The sequence below is a fragment of the Bolinopsis microptera genome, chromosome 3 (assembly GCF_026151205.1).
Source record: "Bolinopsis microptera isolate Bmic1 chromosome 3, MBARI_Bmic_1.0, whole genome shotgun sequence".
NCBI classification, from domain to species: Eukaryota; Metazoa; Ctenophora; class Tentaculata; order Lobata; family Bolinopsidae; genus Bolinopsis; species Bolinopsis microptera.
In genome coordinates, this window is record NC_087074.1 from 1,977,084 (window position 1) to 1,983,151 (window position 6,068).

A 6,068-nucleotide genomic window follows, 5' to 3' on the forward strand; every position below is an offset into this window, starting at 1 on the left:
TAAAGGTTTCGAGACTTTCCCTAAAAAATACAAATTCCTACCAGGACCACAGCTCATTTCACACATCTCTGACTTTGTTGATGCTCCAGTACACGTGTTACCTCCGCAGGACGGGACTGGATTATTACAAGTTTTGGAAGTAGTTCGTGTTCCACTAGAATCACTCTCACTCGCACAGGAACAAGAGCTCCAACCTCTCCAAACAGACCACCCTCCGTTTACTGCACCACCTGAATAGTCATCATTAGTAGGTAAGTTACCTGGGGACCTCAGGCTATCATGTTCATAAACATAGAGATTCGGCGGAATGACAGGCTGAGCGCGGCCCAGTAAGTAGGTAAGGTACGAACTCCTGACCCAGTTCTGTAATGTGCTTATGGCACAAGGTACATTGTACAAGTCACAAAACAACAGTGAACAGTCTACAGTCTTGTCGCGCTGCACTATACTGGACCGCGCCGCGCATCAAATAATTCTTCTCGCAACCACAGTAGATCGGCAAAATGCACCACTGGCACTGGGCCTCGCCGAGCTGCGAAGGATTGAATCAATTTATTCAGTTTGAGGAACATTGGTGAATTTTAGGATGACTAGACTGTCACGTGACATTTTTAACGCTCGTACATTTTAAGTTTAAGTTTAATCGTGACAAATTATTATTAAATGTTAAAACTATATAAGTGATAAGGTTGTGAACTGTGAATTATCCTGCCCTTCTTACCAAAATAAGTCACGTTATTTATCAACTGACTGTATACCTATATCTCGTGACTTGTTATAATTATTGATTATACGTTGTAAATGTATGACCCGACCGTACCCGCCTTGATTCACGATGTCAATCCTTCGCATCTCGCCGATCTGCATACGTGGTTGCGAGAAGAATTATTTGATGCGCGGCGCGACCCAGTAGTGCATCGCGCTACAAGTACCCGCCTTGCACGAGTGCGCGGCTCCCCCTGTATCGCGATACTACGCGTAGTCTAGTGAAAGTTGAAACGACGCGACAATGGGGGTCACGACGTGACTACGTCGCTTTAACATTTAACTTTAAGACAACGTGTCCGAACAACTGGCGTCGTACCATAATGATAATTATAATTTTAAAGATTGAATTGCGATTTGAAGTTTTTTAGGATTTAGATTTAGAAACATAATATGATGCAGTGGGTTTAAATTTAAGAATTAATAATCGAATAAACTTACATGAAGATGATGAACGTCTTCTCCCAAGCCTTATAAAAGAGTTCGAGCAGCAAAACAACAAATCGACAACAACCAGGCAAAACCAAATCTTCATTTTCATCTTTGAATTTCACAATGCAAATTTCATACAGCTTTGCTCATTTGCTTAAATTTAATTGGGTGATTTAGATTATAAATACAAATTTGATTAGTTCTTTATATTTATAATTGCACGGTAATATATTTTTTAATTCCGTTGGTGGTTGGACTTTGAATCGTTGCACAAAACTAATACGATTACTGAACTCATGACCAAAACTCAACTTTTTTAAATTATAACTGCGCCGCGTCCAAGACTCCCCGCTATACCCTGATACCCCAACCCGCTTACCGCGCTACTGGTCACGTGGGATCACGTGTCGCGTGTCCGAGGTCACGCGAGCAGCACTGCAGTTATACTCATGAGGACGCGGCGGGAAAGTCAGGGCCTGAGGGCCGGTAAGGAATACTAAAACATGTCCGAACTGCACTGTTACAGTTATGAGTTACACACTACACCCCGTTAAAAGAAAGATAAGGAAAGAGAAGCCTTGTAGCTGTAGGCGGTGCACGATAAAAATAAAGTTGCTCAGATTTTCAAAATTTTTGTACCATCGTTTTCTAGAGACTGTGAGAATTTTCACAGTGCCAAATTTATTATACCTTTTTGGAATGATCAGCGAGTTTCGCCTAGGTGCCATATTTGATGGTGCGCGGCTTTTGGAGCAAAATTAGGTGTAAAAGTCGCGTAATTTGACGAAATTCGTTGATTTTTGTCGTATTATTCTGTCATATCTTCGGTTCCTGAACATGAATCATGCTGAAAATTTGTCAGAACCTTCCAATCATACTTAACTACCGAACCTAATTTAGTTGGGAGAGATTGGCCTTGATTAAGAGGTCTAAAAATGACAAAATAGGTATAAATTCGTTGATAACTCAAATTCTGACCATCTAAATTGCTCAAACTAAATTAGGTTCAGTAGAACATAAGTGTTTACGTAAGCTGACCAAATTTCAACAAAATTGTTATATGGGAAGTATTATAACTTTTCAATTGTTTCCAAAATAATGTGCTGGCCGAAATAAGAGCTAAAAACCATTCAATGGTCAGCGCGCGCGTCTTATTGTCGATGGCGCACTGCCTAGTAGCTGTAGGGTTACAGTGGAGTTCCCAACTACGAGTGAAAACTGAGAGGTGGCGCGCCTGAAAGGTGGCGCGGTGTATGCAGAGTATATGCGATAATTCAAACGTAATGAAAGCTAATGAAAAGCTAATTGCTAATGTCAGCCGCGCCACCTCTCAGTTTTCACTCGTATGTCGTAGGTGGGATCACTTCAGTTCCACTGTTACACGACATTTGTCCGACAGCACTATTTTCGTGTGTTTGAAATGATATCTCAAGTTTGGCACATAGAAATTTATCCAAACTTGCACGAATTATTTGTCTTAAAGCTATTTTACTTATATCTAGAAAGTTTCAAGAAAATCGTATCGTTGGATCTCCAGATATATGCTTTGGAACCACTGAAAACCACCGAATTGGATATATTTTTTGTGTTTAAGGAAATTAAATATCTTAAACTTGGCTCATATAGAAACTTGCTCAAACTTACACATATTTTTTGTCCTATAACCACCATACTTTATGGAAAGTTTTGATTCACGATGTCAATCCTTCGCAGCTCGGTGAGGCCCAGTGGTGCATCTCGCCGATCTACGTTGCGAGAAGAATTATTTGATGCGCGGCGCGGCCCAGTAGTGCATCGCACTACAATGGAAAGTTTTAAGAAAATCGTACGGTAGGATCCGACATAAACTATTGTCCAAATAACCTATTTTCTGATTCGGACAGATGTCGCGCCCAATATTCTAGCTGTAGTAGTGTGAAATGATAAAATGTTTGTATAAGAGTCACGAAATAGATTGTATCACGTTCGTGCGCGGCGGGTCATACAACGTATGACAAGAAATAGATTAGCTGGGGACCCCGGACCTTAAGCTTTTTTACATTCCATTCATAAACTAATTGAAGCTGCGGCGGAATGACACGAGCGTGCTAAATCACTCTACAGTCGATCTTCGAGATTGTTCTAAAAGGGTCCCCGACAGTTGAAACCAACTTCAATCGATGTATTTTCGGACGCTGATTCCGAATCACCCCCCATGACATAGGGTTAAAATGCTCCCCTGATGAGATATTGGCGAAAAACTGTCTCGATCACGTGATATGACCGTATAAGGAATTTAGTCAAATTTCTCAATAGGGTTAGGGTTTCAGCATATGCTTTTGTTAAGGATTGGGTTAGGGTTAGGGTTGGGATCAGATTACAGGGTTAGGGTTTCGAATAGTCGTTCAGGACCAGCTAGAGAAGGGGTTGAAAAAGTCACGTGACAGTCGAGTGTAGAGTGATTAATCATCATCCGGAATGACAAGCTGAGCGCAGCTCGGTGCCCAATAAGATAAGAGTCGCGAAATAAAGTAAGGAAACTGTCACAACTGTATAGTAGCTGTGAACTGTGAACTGACCTCGCAGACGCGACGAAGTATTAAATCTCCCCTAAACACTAAAACTCTTGCCATTGATATTTATATTTATATATAGTACTACTACTATACCTTATCCGACGGTATTTTACCGGACATTGCGTGAACTGACATAATTTGAACGAACAACGATCGAGGGTTCATCTACGTCTACTTAGGACGTCCACCAAAATTTGAACGTCTAATTAATGTCTGTTCAAATAAATTCCGATAAGGTAAACTACTATAAGTATACTTAGGTAAAACGCTTAGTCTAACAGTTGCTCTAACCAGAGCCCTCTCGCTTGCAGTAGACTATTTTACTTGTGATCCAAACGCAGTACGCGCAGACTCATGGCTATGTGAATTCTAACACTAACACTACACACTAACAGTAACACTAACTCTTAACGTTTAAATTTACGATTACACGATAATATTGGCATTGCCGCATTGCTCTTAGGCAGATATTCAAACCCTATACTTATAGTTTATAGTTATCGTATAGTTGTACTTCACCTCACCATGTGCTTTCGCGTCACTGCAAGCGCAAGGGCTTAGGGCTCTGGACAGATAAAATCGTATACTAATACTAACAGACTTTAACAGTAAATATTATTATTACTATTACATATTAGTATTATTATAACATTAGTATCATCCTTAGTTGGCTATTTGTTACACGTTGCATATGGCATTGTGGCATACCTCTAGCTCTGTCTTGTGTCTCTCGCCGGCCAGCCGCGCAAACAAAAGGGGTTGCAGCGTGTGTCCAGTTGGCCATTGTTAATGAAAAAAACATGCTATTACTTGGGTAAAATGCTAAGTCTAACTCTAACGTTTAAACTTAGTCTTACGTTATTAGTATTACTGTCTAACAATATTATCATCCTTATATAGTTAGCCATTGTTAATGAGGAAGTAATAGTAGTATACCGCAGCAGGTGTCCAGTGGGGGGGGGGGGGGCGGGGGTTCATTGCATGTAATGTAACTTAACATTACCCGAGGCTCCAGCATAACGAGCATGTGCCTAAAACATAAATGCAAATGTTAATGATGTTTCGAATGTCTTAAAAGTCAAAGCTACATTTGTATAACCATAACCTTGAAGTAACTTGGGATGATAAGAATTGGTCTTGTACAATATTAAAAGCTTTTAATATTGTACATGACCAATTCTTATCATCCCAAGTTACTTCAAGGTTATGCTTTAAGTTTAAGCCGCGCAGAAGGTGTCAATACATCAGTTTGGTTGGCCAAATGCCAAAAGCTAACAACTTACTTTTAAAAGTAAGTTGTTAGCTTTTGGCATTTGGCCAACCAAACTGATGTATTGACACCTTCTGCGCGGCTTAAACTTAAAGCAGCCTAACTTGTAACTGCTAATATAAATATTAATAACGATCATGACAACGATGGTAGTAAAAGGATTATTTGTAATTTCTTACAAACGCTGTTGCATGAAAAACGTAAACCTCGCCCTGGAAATACACGCAGTGCAGTGACACTCACAGTAAACCGTAGCCCTGGAAACACACACAGTGCAGTGACACACGCAGTAAAACATTAAAGCCTCATCCCTTTTATTAAGCAGAACAAAACTAGGCAAGGCAGGCAAGGCGCGCTGACCACTTGCCTTTGCTTAAGATGCAACGATTTGTCAGGTTTCTAGTTGCTATGGTGACCAGAACATGTGGCTCGGGCGCCTTTAACAGGTGTTCAATCAAGAAAGAATTGTCCGTACTTACTTAATCACACATTGTAATGCTAATCTTAAAGGATAGTAGGCTTGGTGACTTATTATGTATTATAGTCTTTAAACGTATTTAATTTCCATAAATCATGTTATAATTGAGGAGTCTCTGATTAGAAGAGGCTCCAGGAATGTGAAGATAATGAAACATTCATTAGCCTTGGTAAGAGATACGCAATTTGTAATTGGTAAAGTTACAGTTACAGTTACAGGTGCAGTACCAGTACCAGTACCAGTACCAGTACCAGTACCAGTACCAGTACCAGTACCAGTTCCTGGCCCGCAAGAATTCGTACCTTTCGTGCATCGTAAAATGAAAAAGAGAATACAGTTACTTCCGATAACAGCTTTCAAGGGATACAAGTTAATTCCATACACATGATAGAAATACAACATTTAAAAAATAAAATAAAATATTATAAGAAGAAAATTAAACCATGGTAGGCATAATTAATTAAACGAGATATCATTCAACATCTGATCTGGCCATTCCTGCCTCTCGAACATATTATGTAATGATAGCAGTTAACTGTAGACTATTTAGACTACATTTAACATAAAA